This window comes from Ixodes scapularis, unplaced genomic scaffold, assembly GCF_016920785.2.
Source record: "Ixodes scapularis isolate PalLabHiFi unplaced genomic scaffold, ASM1692078v2 PGA_scaffold3__209_contigs__length_174095766, whole genome shotgun sequence".
NCBI lineage: Eukaryota > Metazoa > Arthropoda > Arachnida > Ixodida > Ixodidae > Ixodes > Ixodes scapularis.
The window spans coordinates 77,314,432-77,327,501 of NW_024609868.1; the positions used below are offsets into that span (position 1 = coordinate 77,314,432).

The following is a 13,070-nucleotide window of genomic DNA, read 5'->3' on the forward strand; positions in this document are numbered from 1 at the left end:
AGAAGGAAACAGAAGAAAGCAGAGCGTCGCGGGCGTCGAAGTCGGCGTGTCAGCAGAGTCGAACGCTGGGGCGAAAACTGACTCGACAAGGTCGCGGGCGGCCTCTTATCTAGAGTGCGTCGCTATCTCGAAGATTCGGCGAAAGCGGCTCGAGCGTCGCGTGATCGGGCGAGAATGAACACGCACTTTCTAGAAAACAAAAGCAGGAATAAATGATAGAAGTTGCATGCGGTACATGAATAAACGAGAACTTTCTGGAGGTCCGTGACCGAGCGTTGCTTTCTCAGCCCTGGGCGCGGCAATATCCTCACGGCTCTTAAATTTCACACGTGGAAGAACACATTAATTTGTTCGAAAACACCGTACGCGCGAAACGCACGCCGCCTGTGGGGAGGGCGCTTGATTTCGCACGTTATTTGGTGCAAAGTATAATAGCGTACTCAAGCGCGTTGCCTACACAGAGAAGTTGTGTCGCCGCCGTGCGCCCATCCTAAGCACGGTTTGGGCTCGGCGCATGCGCTGTGGGGACGGCGCTATTTCTACGCGTACGCAAAGATTTTGTGCACGCTATACTAAAACTCGCTAATACGTAGAGTTCATATGCCTCAGTTATGATTATGGAGATACAGAATATCTTTCCTTCTCTTCCGCGTGAGCGCGCATGAACTCGCACATTCCCATCGTTAGCAGCCTGACCCTTTTCTGACACATTCTCTGGATATTGTGTTCACGTTAATTCAGTCATCCATTTCTTTCCTCTCCTCTTTGAGGGCCGACTGGTACCCCATTCATACGGCAGCGTAAAAGTACAGTGCTAATCACACTTGTCTATTAGCGAGTTCGTTTCACGGCACTCGTGCCCACGCGTGCCCACTCGCAGCGTGGAACGGGTTCGTTTCGGCCGGCACTCCACGAGTGGTTGCACTCTCCGAGTTCGTTTCAGCGCTGACACCCCACGCGTGCGTGCACTCGCTGCACCGAGAAAATCGGGAGTGCGCCAAAATGCAATCCCGTCATGCCTCGCTCCGGCGGGGCCGGCGAGGAGCGGGAGCAGACGACGAGGGTTCGTCTGCTACGATATGTCCCGGAACCGAACGGAAAAAAAGTAGATTTTCTGATAGAAATCGCGTCCCGCGGGCCACGAAATCAAACGCGAGCTTGAATTGTGAGCGTCTGCTGTTTCTCGAAGAAAGCAATTGACAACCCGTGATTTATTTGCAGGTTTTAAATCGCTCTGTTGCCGTACAAACGCTGAAATATACCAGTGTGTAAAGGAGTGCTCAGAACAAACGTAACAGCGGCCCCCGAGATATCTATCACCATCCGTGTGCGGGGAAAAAATTTAACATTTGTCGACAAAGCTCCCCCAGCAGAAACCTCCGACTGCTCAATAAGCATCAGAGAAAGCTAAAGATGGTAACTTTGCCCGAGGATTGGGCAACATCATCATGTTTAACATTTACCTACGTCAGCTAACTTGCCCCGTCGTATTTTGTTCGAGAATGTTCTCGTTCTCGACGCCCTCACCAAGGCTAATATCTGATCCACCTATAATGACGATCCAAATAGAAAGTCCCAGTTTTGCTGGATATTCCAACAGGCTAGTTTTAAGCCGCACCCTTTCAGCGGTTCACGCATAATACCATGTTCAAACGGATCATGCTTGTGCTCGGACAGCATCATCAGGTTTCTTCAGTGTAAACGGTTATAAGGATTGAAAGATCGCAACCAGCTGCTTTGTAGACAGCTGGTTGCGGAAATTTACGCCGTCTGTAACTATCTCTGCGGCAGCCGAGCTGCTTGAAGTCATCGCAACTATAAACTACAGGTTGCAGCGACCAACGTTCCTAGATAAACGTTGGTAGCGACTGCATTCTCGCATTCCCACGCATTACTCCGATCAGAAAGGCGCTAGTTTCGGTTTAAAGTCGGTACCTTTTCTACAACATAGATGGCGGCAGAATCAGTCTTCTGCACTCGGTGCATTTGGCGAGTTCGTTTGAGTCCAGTTTTCCGTGCAACAGTCTGAGAGTACGATGCATCCTGGGAGAGAACTCGAACGGTGCCAGTGCGTGTGAAACGAACTCGCTATATAACGCGCGAGCGTGCCACTTTCTCTGGGGAGCGCTAGACTGGTGGCATTCGCGGAAACTAAGCTAGTCACGTGACGCAACATGGAACGGCCCGCTCGAGGGGTGTCCTGCCTATCAGCTGGCGGCGAACGCGGAAGGCTGCTCATACGCTTTTTTACAAACATCATTGCTCGAACAATAAACACACTAAAGCATGAAGGCCTATCAACGATGTCGTTATCAAAAAACAAAAATATATCATAAAGCACTTCACTTTTATCGCTTATCAAGCTGATAGAGTGGGCAGGATACCCCTCGAGTGGGCCGTTCCATGTTGCGCCACGTGACTAGCTTAGCTTCCGCGAATGCCACCAGTCTAGCGCTGCCCGGAAAAAGTCGCACGCTCGCACGTTATAGACAAGTGTGATTAGCACTGTACATTTAGCTGAGGTCATTTTAGTAAAGGGAGCTGGAAATCGTTATCGCATGGCGCATAAAGGTCTTTTTTAACTAGGAAATTGCCTATGTTAAATGGAGCTCGCCAACTTTTCTTTACCACTACAGGGAGTATCCTCGGGCCCATGAATTCGAAATAAAAATGGGAGGTATACATTTATGCTGTTTAATCCGTGACAACAAATGTAGTATTTCTAATACTGTTACACGGGCATCCTTAACAGAGGTTAGCACAGCTTTAACTGCTGTTACGCGGCACCACAGTTACCGCACTATACTTTCGGAGAGCTATATTTCGGAAGAAGTGAATAGCGCGCTTGGACTGCTTTGTTGGGTGATCAAGATGCTCAAGCGCACGTTCGCCCATTCATCTTTGGCTGCAAAGCCGCAGAATGTTAGCCGCAAGAATTGTGCGTTAACTGTGGCGTAGAACAACAGGGCGAGTCTGGGTCTGGGACGTGATGGTAATTCTAATTTTGTGAAATACGAGCGATGTAAAAGCCTTACTTTATACTTCAACGTCAGGAAGAGGTAAGCAAGCACTTTCGCTCGGAAGCCGATCATGCAGGAGGTAAAGCACCTTAGCTAAAGGCGCCTTTACGCTGCAGTGTGAATGTTGTATAAGTGAGGTGGCCGAACCGGTTTAAGTGCGGTAGTTCGGAGCACGCCAAGCGAAAGCTCGCCCTGCAGAACCCTGTGTTCATTCCTGGGCTGGATTCCCACCCCTGCCGATATCAATCTGGAATCCTGGATAATCATCGCAGTGGCGTGCGGTCCTGTAATCGCTACCGCTTTATCCACGCAAAACGCTCCGGGTTCGCAGTTCTCCTAAACTGGCGAAATTTCCTATGAACCACCCAGACACTAGATTTCATTTCAATTAGAAACTAATTGAATAGCGCGAACGAGACGAGGACGAAAGCAGGCACACATACGACAAGGATTGGGGTACATGCACGTCTTTCTTGTCCTTGTCTCGATTGCGATATTTAATTAGTCTTTTTGTGAATTAATTAGCCCAATCACGCGTCGTGATGCCATTTTAAGGTAGACAGTCTCTTTTCCCGATGTTTGAACATTCACATAAATAACCAGTCCTCTTTTACTCTCGTTCAATTAGGCTACGGGAAGTCCTCGTTCCCTTCAAAACTTATTTCCTTATCACCTGCTGCGTCAGCTCATGTTGTGATTCCATTACGAACAAGGACCCTAAAGTGGGAAGCTGCCGTCTTGCCCGCCGCTGTCCATCTTTGCACAGTTCCGTTGATTCCCCCATCTTTCCCCCTTCGTCCGGCTATGACCGAGCCTATGGCGAGCAATTTTCCTTCAATCCGTCCAGACGGTCGTGGCGGAGTCCCTTGTTGACAGGACCCGCCGGACTGTCGCTCGCAGGCACAATCCTGTCTTCCCTCCGAGTTCGCTGACGCGCGTGCACAGGACGTGGAGACCGGACTCCGCTCTTCGCTTTCACCAACACTGGAGCCTATAGCCCGCAGTCTCGCTTCTAATAAACGACCACCGTCCGTGTACCACGTGACTGCGCTCTCGTCACAAGTCCGTAGGCTCGGAGAACGCGGTCACGGGGTGTAAGACTGGCGATTGATCGACATAGCCGTTGCCTAGGGTTGCACATCGCTGTCAGCTGAATGGTGTGCGGTGTGTAGACTCCTTCGTATTGCGTTCCGTGTGTTTCGGGTCTCTCCGTTTGCTCGAGTAAACCGGAGCTAACCGGAAGCTTTCTGGATTCTTAGAGGCCCTCTTGCGGCACTCTTCCCCGTTTGTGCCTTCTCTTCGTGGTTTGCTGCCCACGGGAGCATTTTCTTGGTTTGCTTTGCCTACTTCTTCCCATGCTCGTGACGGCACTTCTCTTCTCCCGTGCACGTGTCTTCTCTCTTTGCGTCATCTCGGATCTTCGTTGAGTTTGTTCCGGTTGTTCATTCGACAAATGTCCTGCTTGTTCGGGCTGAAGGTCTTGTGACAGCTGGATCTACTGCTAGCTCGCTGCGACCGTGGCTGGCTTGGCTTGTCTGCTTTGCCTGCTACGGGGATTACCGTGCTGTCCTACAAGTCTCCTGAACATCATTCGGCGCTTACGTTGTGTTGGTCCTGGTGTATTTCGAGAAATGTCGCTTTCCAGATTTATGGTTACGGACTCGAGGTTTTCAGAACCTTGCTGGGAAACTGTAAAGCGTGCGTTAAATTGATCTGTCGCGCATACTCGGGGACAACTTTTCTGTGGCTGTGCCGTCGAAGATGCGAAAGCGCGTGTTTCAGTGTCGATTAAAGTTAACCTGCGCACTCTTCCTCTCGTTAAGCACGTCACAGAAAGTCGCTGAACAGACTGAGACACCGGTGCTTTGTCCGTTTCTTTCGTTAACGCCGAGCTGTCTGCATTAACGAAAAATTCGAAACGATTCTGTCTGGTCGAGATCTGCGACTTGAAGAATGGTATGCGTACCTCGTATTAGCGTTCGATTGCGCTAGACTGGTGTAAGCCAGTGAAACTAGACACCCCTTTTCGGGGCTCCAAATGTCTGCCCCATAAATGACCTGCCCAAACAAATTGATATCGCAATTAAAGGGGGTCCATTAAGTTGACTTGACATCTACGATAACAAAAAAAAAAAAAAGCGTAGTTACGAGTATCTAGCCGTTTTACGTTTAATCCCGCCCCCACGTGGGACGTGACACGCCCGAAATCTTGTACGAGATAAGGGCCCACAAGTCTCGCATGACGCGATTGCTTGCCAAACATCGTGCGTTATGCCGCACACCATGTTTTCTGGAAGAACCGCAACGTGGCCTCCATTCTCCTCTCATACATTCATGATGACCGGGGTCTGCTTGTCGACTGAAAGACGGGAGTTTCTTTTCTATTACCTGTTTCGAGCCATGGACTTGATAACGTCGTTGCTCTTGGCCTTCACGTCTTTCCGTCGGAGCGCTTTTTTTTTTTTTTCTTTTTTCACTATTACGAGCTTTGTTTTGAAGTTCCCTCTGCCTCGGTGAAGCGTAATCGAAACAGGGACTTTGAGAAAGTGACTGAAAATTAAAAGAGATATTCAGATGACGTTATCTGCTGTCGTTGCTGCAATGCTATCTTGACATGCGTCCGAAGTTTTCAGTTCTTTTCTTTTTTGTTCTGCTCAGCCTCGTCGTTGCGAAAACCTGCAAGAAACCAGTTGACACGTCCAGGCGCTAGCTTTCCCGTTTAGCAAGCGAGCATAGCACGCTTGTTAAACACGCTAACGCATGCACGCAAAAGAACACTAAGGCACGTAACGATATTCGTAATTTTCACGGCCGTTAGGGGGTGAAGTTTTTATCCAAACGGCTGTTATCTGGATGATCGTCGCAGAGAAGCAGTACGAGGTTGGGACTGCTACGCGTCAGTAGTTCTTATTTTGTCAAATACGAGCGACCTAAGAGCCTTAAAGGGGTACGGAAACGAAATGACGTGACCGTGAGCTCTCTAACTCTCGCTTCAAAGTCGGTCAGCGAGAAGCGCAATGCGTATCGCGCTCGTGACGTCAATGGTTCCTGCATTGGCAACGGTACCGTATACTGTCGAGCGTTGCCGCTTTGTGGCGTCGCGGCGTGACGGCGCGTGTCGTTATGCACGGCGCCGACCAATCGCGGCGGGCGGCGAGTTCGGCGGAGACCTCGCCTTGATCTTTCGTGCCGAGCTTAGCCCCCCTGTATGCCCTAGCCAGAACCAGTGCCCGTAACGTCGTTCGTGGTCATAATTCGGTATTTTATGTGCCACTAGCGTTCGGTTCAACGTGTCAGTTTCACACCGCAGAAGCAGTAGCTCGAGGGAACCAGCAGGCAGAAATAACTTTGGCACCCAGCAATGGCGACAGCTGCAAGGTATGCGGGCCAAATTTGAGCGCGCTGTTCACAGCGCATCCGGCGGGAGGGGGGGGGGGGGGGGGGGGGAGGGGAAGGGAGGGGAGGGGTATGGTTGCTTTAGCAGAGGTCCCCGCATCCTCTGATCATGACCTTACCTAACGCAGGGGTGGACCGGTTGCGCCATTTGCGTCAATTTGCGCCAGACGCATGTGTCTGCGCCATCCTGCGCCATGTTGCAGAAACTGCGCCACAGCCAATACCTCGCGCCATTATGCGCCAGATCGCGAAACGTGCGCCAAAAAACTTTTTATTTTATTCTTGGTTTCGGTTTTATTGACTCGATGGGCAACAATGCGCGCGTTTAGCCTTGGTCAGCCTTGCAATCCTTTGTTCTGTTTATTCTCCTTGTGTATCCCGAGTCGGAAGCGCGCGAAAAAAGTCGGATTCTAACCACATCGAGTGGATTGTTATTCTTCAACATGCATAAGCGGTTAGGCAAGTCGGCTAAGGTGAGGTCGAGTCGTTAAGCATCAGATTGCCTGAAGCTTTGCGCCCCGGGTTCCGGACGTCAGCCAGTTGAAACAAATGAGCAAAATATTCCTTTTAGTATTTCATCGTTAGTAGTTGGAACCGCTGAAACGCGGTCCGATCTGAAACCTTGCCGGCCAGCAGCTCTTACGCGAGTGGTAGATCTGCTCGGCGTGCATTAACCTTGCTCCTGCTTATCGCTTCAAATAAGATAACTTCGTTAATCGTAGTCTGCTGCTTCGATATCGAGTTGCACAATAGGATAAACTCGAAATTTGTTGCCCTATTCCTCCGTGCAACTGCACGTCCGTTGCTTACGCACGTCACGTGGTTCGCCGATATACTTACTATGTCGAGCACGTGTGGGTTGTGCGATAAGCAGTGCTGGTTTGCATTTTGAGCAACTGAAATCCACTAAGAAAATGTCAAGGACGCTATCTTCAGAAACATATAGGCTACTTGCTTTTTGATTCTCATAAAGGCTCACAAAGTTTCAAGTTTTCGCATCTGTTATCCCATCTACCTACGTCCCTAACCGCTCATGTTCATCTCTGCTGCTAAGCACAATTGAAATTGTTTTTGTGCTTGTCTAACATACAAGCTGAAGTGCAATGCAAACTGATCTGAGCTGCTCCTAGCCTGCTCCAGAACGTAGTTTTAGCTGCTCCCAACCTGCTCCAAAACAGCTGTTTGGGCTGCTCCCGTGGCTGCTCCCAAGTACATTTCATGAGTTCCACCCCTGTAACGTCTGCAAAGAACGGCGATCTTGATGATGTGGAATGCCCGTTGCTGAAGCACTGTGGAAGCTTTAACATATACAACACAGTAAACGCGTTAACGTTCTCCGCCAAGTTACATTCAGGACGAAGTAACTTGACGAGCGATCCATACTTTCGTGAACTGGCGCTACTTCTAAGGAACTCATGACGTCACTGCCATCCAACAGAGCTTCACGGACCGCCACGAGACGAAATTTCGAAATCTGTCAATTTGTTTTGAGATTAATTTTCTCGACTTTCCTGCCGGGCGGCCAGAAACACTAGTCCGGTCTAGTGTTTCTGGGCAGCCGGCAGAACATAGACCACATTTAAACACAGAAATAAGTGCAAACATTTCGTTTCCGTACCTCTTTAAGCGGGGTCACACTGCTCATGCATCATAAAATAGAAAGTCGGCAAATACGAGTCACAGCAATATCCGTGGTTCGAACGCCGCGAGCCAAGTTGTCTCCTCGAACTAATTGCCATGCGGCATCCGAAGCACGGATCTCGCGAGGACTCGCGTTCGATTCTGTATGCAGACTCTTTTTTGTATAATGTATAAGCAGTGTGATTCCGGCTTTAAGGTGTAAGTAAGCACCTTTATCCTGAAGCGGATTATACAGGAGCTAGGTAGCGCGATTCTCACACCGCGGTACCATCATCGCTGAAAGTTGCCAATAGATCCTTTCATTTGTTAATAAAGTTACTACTCTTCGCTTTTACCCAAGTACCGAAGCTGATTTCTGTTAATCTCCGACGAAGAGACAAAATGCGCTCGCATTTTCCCACACAAAACGGACGGCAGCACCGCAAAGGTGGACTGGTTGCTCTCTGCTTCAATTTCAAACTGGAAGTCCCGTACACGTGCTAGCAGAACCTCTAGCGTACATGAAATACCTCTATCGGTGTCTGGGGCTCATGGAGGACAAAAAAACACACGAAATACGGAGGCCAAATAACAACACAGGCACGACAGGCAAGCGCATATTCGGAGCTGATGGGCCTCTGGGGTGCTTCTTGGGCCGAAAAGGTGTGCTGGCGAACGTTCGTTTATTCACGCACCTTGCATCGAGTCTGTGAAGGTGCTAATGAGTGATGTCTGCGCCTAAACTAAACGTTCGTTTTGCGTATAATTAACGGAGGAAAATTCGTAACAAGAGTTGCGTTAAGATTTTTTTTTTTTTATGTTCGAATCAAGTTGCCGCGTTTTTAGTCGTGTCATATATACCGCCGTAAAGCTCCTGTCTGAAACTGGGCTGCCAGGAATTCATTAGCGCAAAATGTTCAATTACCCATTTACTATTTATTATTTTCTTTCCATATAAATTATTGTCATTTTGTCTGTGAGAATACCACACATACCAATTTAAATAAAATTATCGTTTTACAGAAGAATAAAATTCTAGGAACCATCTGTAATGTATCATATGACCATCCTTGCGAACCTCTTCATAAGTGCTTTAATATGGTGCTTGTGAATTCTGTGTATAAATATCGACTGTGATGTGACCTGTAAATCATTCGTACAAAACAAATGTTTATAGTTTTCTTGAACTTCCGTTCCTAACGCCAAAAGTGACAACTTATCCCACCTGAGAGACGGAGTATTGGAAACTCGAAAATTAAATAAGAACATAAGGTGAGCAGATGTCGTCAAGTACACTTCCTAAATTACTTAACTATGCTGCATTTGTGATAATTCTTCGTCTCTTCGTCTGGTCCTTCGTTGTTTTTTTTTTCCGCTGTTTTTAATCCTCAAGTACTTCACTCTTTTAAAACCCAAAACTTCCATCTCCCTAATTCATCAGCACAAGATCTCCGAGCATTTTTTTCTTTAAGCATGACTTTACAGTAAATGCATAATGATAACCATTAAAACTTTGTAATAAACATGTTACTTTTTTTTTCTTTGCACTGATATGTAGACTGTGCCTGTATGTGATTTTGCTGTGTACACTTTTTTTCTTTTTCTCTATATTCATCTTTAAACTGTTCAATGGTTGTTTCTTTGGGGCTGCGTATTCTTGCGTTTTCATGTGCTTATTTTCCTGTACCGCTGTTGCCAAATGTAGTGAAAAGGGGGGGGGGGGGGGGGTGAGTGCTCGTCAAACTGTACCTTTTTTTTTTTTTTTTTTTTTGCTCGGTTTCTTTTTGTTATTCACTCTTTTGACGGATAAACATTAATATTATTATGAATCATAGGCTATCGCCCTTGAACTCGGGGCGGATTTAGGGGTCAAACCCAGGGGAGGGGGGGGGGGGGGGTGATGCAACGTTTTACGGCCAGTTTTAACATCACAAACAAAGGTAATTGTAACTTCAGGACAAATCATGACTTTGAAATGCAAAATTCGTAGCTCACTTCTGCGCCTCTTGAATGAAATCGCGGTCATTATAAACTCCCCCCCCCCCTCCAAAAAAAAAAAAAAAAAAAAAAAAAAAAAACGAAAGGACGTGCATCGATTATTTTTTTTTTTTTCGTTTGAAACTATGTTTTACTCAACAGAGCTTTAATTCAAAACCAAGACCCCCCCCCCCCCCCCCCCCCCCTTACTCTTCCTTTGAAGATAAGATAGCGCTGGACCGTCACATTGCTGTCAAAGGTTGAGCTGAGACCAAAGAAGCCCGGAAAGAGGAAGGCAGGACTCCTTTGTCGCGTGTCCGCGGCACAGCGGGCGTCGTCTTGGCTCCGATAGCCGCGCTCCGCTTCTCTCGTGGCGCCCGCTTTGAAGGCCAGGCTTTCGGGCCGCCCATCTCGACGGGGGATATTCTTTTTTTCTACGCTGACGTTCCTCCCCGCACGCTCTTCACTGTCGCTCCTCCTCGGGCTCCTTTCCAATTTTCGGTTTTGGACTCGATCGACGCGCGTTGAAACAATGAGACACTATCGCCCTTTGCCAGCCGCTGCTTGCCCTTCTCGCTGAAATATTGCTGTTGCCGATGTGTTTTTGTTTTACTCTCACTTCACTACGTTTGCTTCTCTTTTCTTTTTTATTAATACTTTTGTACGTCTGCTGGCCAGCGTTTGATACTCCTCAAGAACAAAAATGGATAATTTGCTGTTTCAAGTACAGCTCCTGTCGGTCTTGATATCTGCGAGTGGGTTACCGGGATTATTTTCTCGTGATCGCTGCGGCGTGATACGTCCTAATCAAAGACTCCGAGGTCGCACTGTGCTAACTTATGGGCTGTTTATGGTGGGTACCTGATTCGCCACATTTTAAGGCAGACTAGTTTTCCATTGTCTAAACATGGACGCAATCGATATTAACAAACTGCATTAAACGTTCTTGGAAAGCAGTGACGGCAGTGTATACCTCGGCAAACCTTACTCATGAGGGCCCTCACTCACCCTCATCTTCGCATGTGAGGTGAGGGTGAGTAGGTTGAAAGTAGTGAAAGCGCACAATAAAGACTATTACGAAGACGGATAGGCAAACAGGACGCGAGGGCTGTGAGGACCGAGCCAGGAACCAGGAAAATTCATGAGGGTGAGTGAGGGCCGTGAGGGCTGTGAAGACCGGGAGGGCGCTGAGTGCGTGAGGGGTGTGAGGGCCATGAGTGCGTGAGGGGCGTGAGGGCGGTGAGTGCCATGAGTGCGTTAGGGCCGTGAGGGTGGTGAGTGCGTGAGCGGTGTGAGGGCCATGAGCGCGTGAGGGGCGTGAGGGCGGTGAGTGTGTGAGTGGCATGAGGGCCGTGAGGGCAGTGAGGGGTATGACAGCGTGAAGGCCGGGAGGGCGGTGAGTGCGTGAGGGGTGTGAGGGCGGTGAGTGTGTGAGTGGCATGAGGGTCGTGAGGGGTATGAGTGCGTGAGGGCGGTGAGTGCTTGAGGGGTGTGAGGGCCATGCATGCGTGAGGGGCGTGAGGGCAATGAGTGTGTGAGGCCCGCTTCAGACGGAGCTACTTTCTCATCAATTTTGGTGTTGCTGGCGGGTTGTTCCCTAGCTTTCCCTAGGTCGACACGAATTGCTGAGATCGAGGCCGGCTCGAAACAAGCAAGCAACTCGGAGCAATCTGAAGACGTTTGAAGCGGCTGCATCCAATCAGGGACGCGATATTTTTACGTGATACCTCGTGCCGGTGATGATGACAACAAAAGACTTGGCTCTGGTTTAAAATTGATTGTTTTTGGAAATAAACTGTTTCAAAAAGATGCATTAGTATTTTCAACTAGATTTAAATGCATAAAAACACGTTTACGGCGCGCCATTGTTTGTCTAAATAGTGCAAGAAAAATAAAATGTCATGATGATGATCGCAAATTGCAGCAGTTGGTTGCTGCATGTGAACCTGGGCAGCCCGTGTTGCTGGTGTTGCGACGTCAAGTTTCTGGGCGAAATTGCCCCGTCTGAAGCGTGCCTGAGTAGCGTGAGTGCGGTGAGTGGCGTGAGGGGCGTGAGGGCGGTGAGTGGCGCACGGGCCATAAGTGCGCGAGGGCGTTGAGTGGCGCGAGGGCCATGAGTGCGTGAGGGCGGTGAGGGGGCCATGGGTTCGTGAGGGGTATGAGTGCGTGAGGGCGGTGAGTTGCGTGAGGGGCGTTAGGGTGGTGAGTGGCGTGAGGGCTATGAGTGCGTGAGGGGCGGTGAGTGGCGTGAGGGCCGTGAGGTTCAGTGAGGGTGAGTGAAGGACTGAGGGTGAGTGTGACTGTGAGGATGAGGGCGAGTGAGTGGTTGAGGGTGAGTGTAGCTGTGAGGGTGAGGGTGAGTGAGGGCGACCTAAAATGCCGAACTCTGCGGCGTTGCGGTTCGGGTCTTCTACAGGCATGACTAAACGCGCAGTATCTGCAAATTAAAGCATTTTAGAGCGCAGCTCTTAGGGGCCCGTTCCCGGCTTGAGCGGCGTCGGCGTCACCAAGGTCATCCCAAGGTCACGTGACCCCCAAGGTCACGGACCCCTCCCAAGGTCATCTCAAGGTCACGTGACCCCTAAGGTCACGTGACATTGGGGGTCACGTGGGGTCATCTTGGGATCACGTGACCCCCAAGGTCACGTGACCCCTTCCAAGGTCATCTCAAGGTCACGTGACCCCAAGATGACCCCATGTGACCCTGTGAAGGTCACGTGACCCCAAAGTCACGTGACCCCTCTGAGGTCACGTGACCCCCGAGGTCACGTGGTCTCCTCCTCAAGGTCACGTGACCCCCGAGGTCACGTGACCCCTTCCAAGGTCATCTCAAGGTCACGTGACCCCAAGGTGACCCCCAGGTCACGTGACCCCCCGAGGTCACGTGACCCCTCCAGGTCACGTGCCCCCAAGGTCACGTGGGGGTCACCTTGGGGGTCACGTGACCTTGAGGTGACCCCCAGGTCACGCCTCCCGAGGTCACGTGACCCCCTCCCCGAAGTCACGTGACACACACCCCCCGAGGTCACGTGACCCCCCCCCCCCCCCGGAGCATAT

At 49.7% G+C, this 13,070-nt stretch overlaps 1 protein-coding gene across 1 annotated transcript in view; it reads left to right on the forward strand.

Annotated features, from left to right (window-relative positions):
* Positions 1-13,070, forward strand: part of LOC120837787 (procollagen galactosyltransferase 1-A) — a 621,404-nt gene that overhangs the window by 556,304 nt on the left and 52,030 nt on the right. The gene's annotated exons all lie outside the window — the stretch shown is intronic.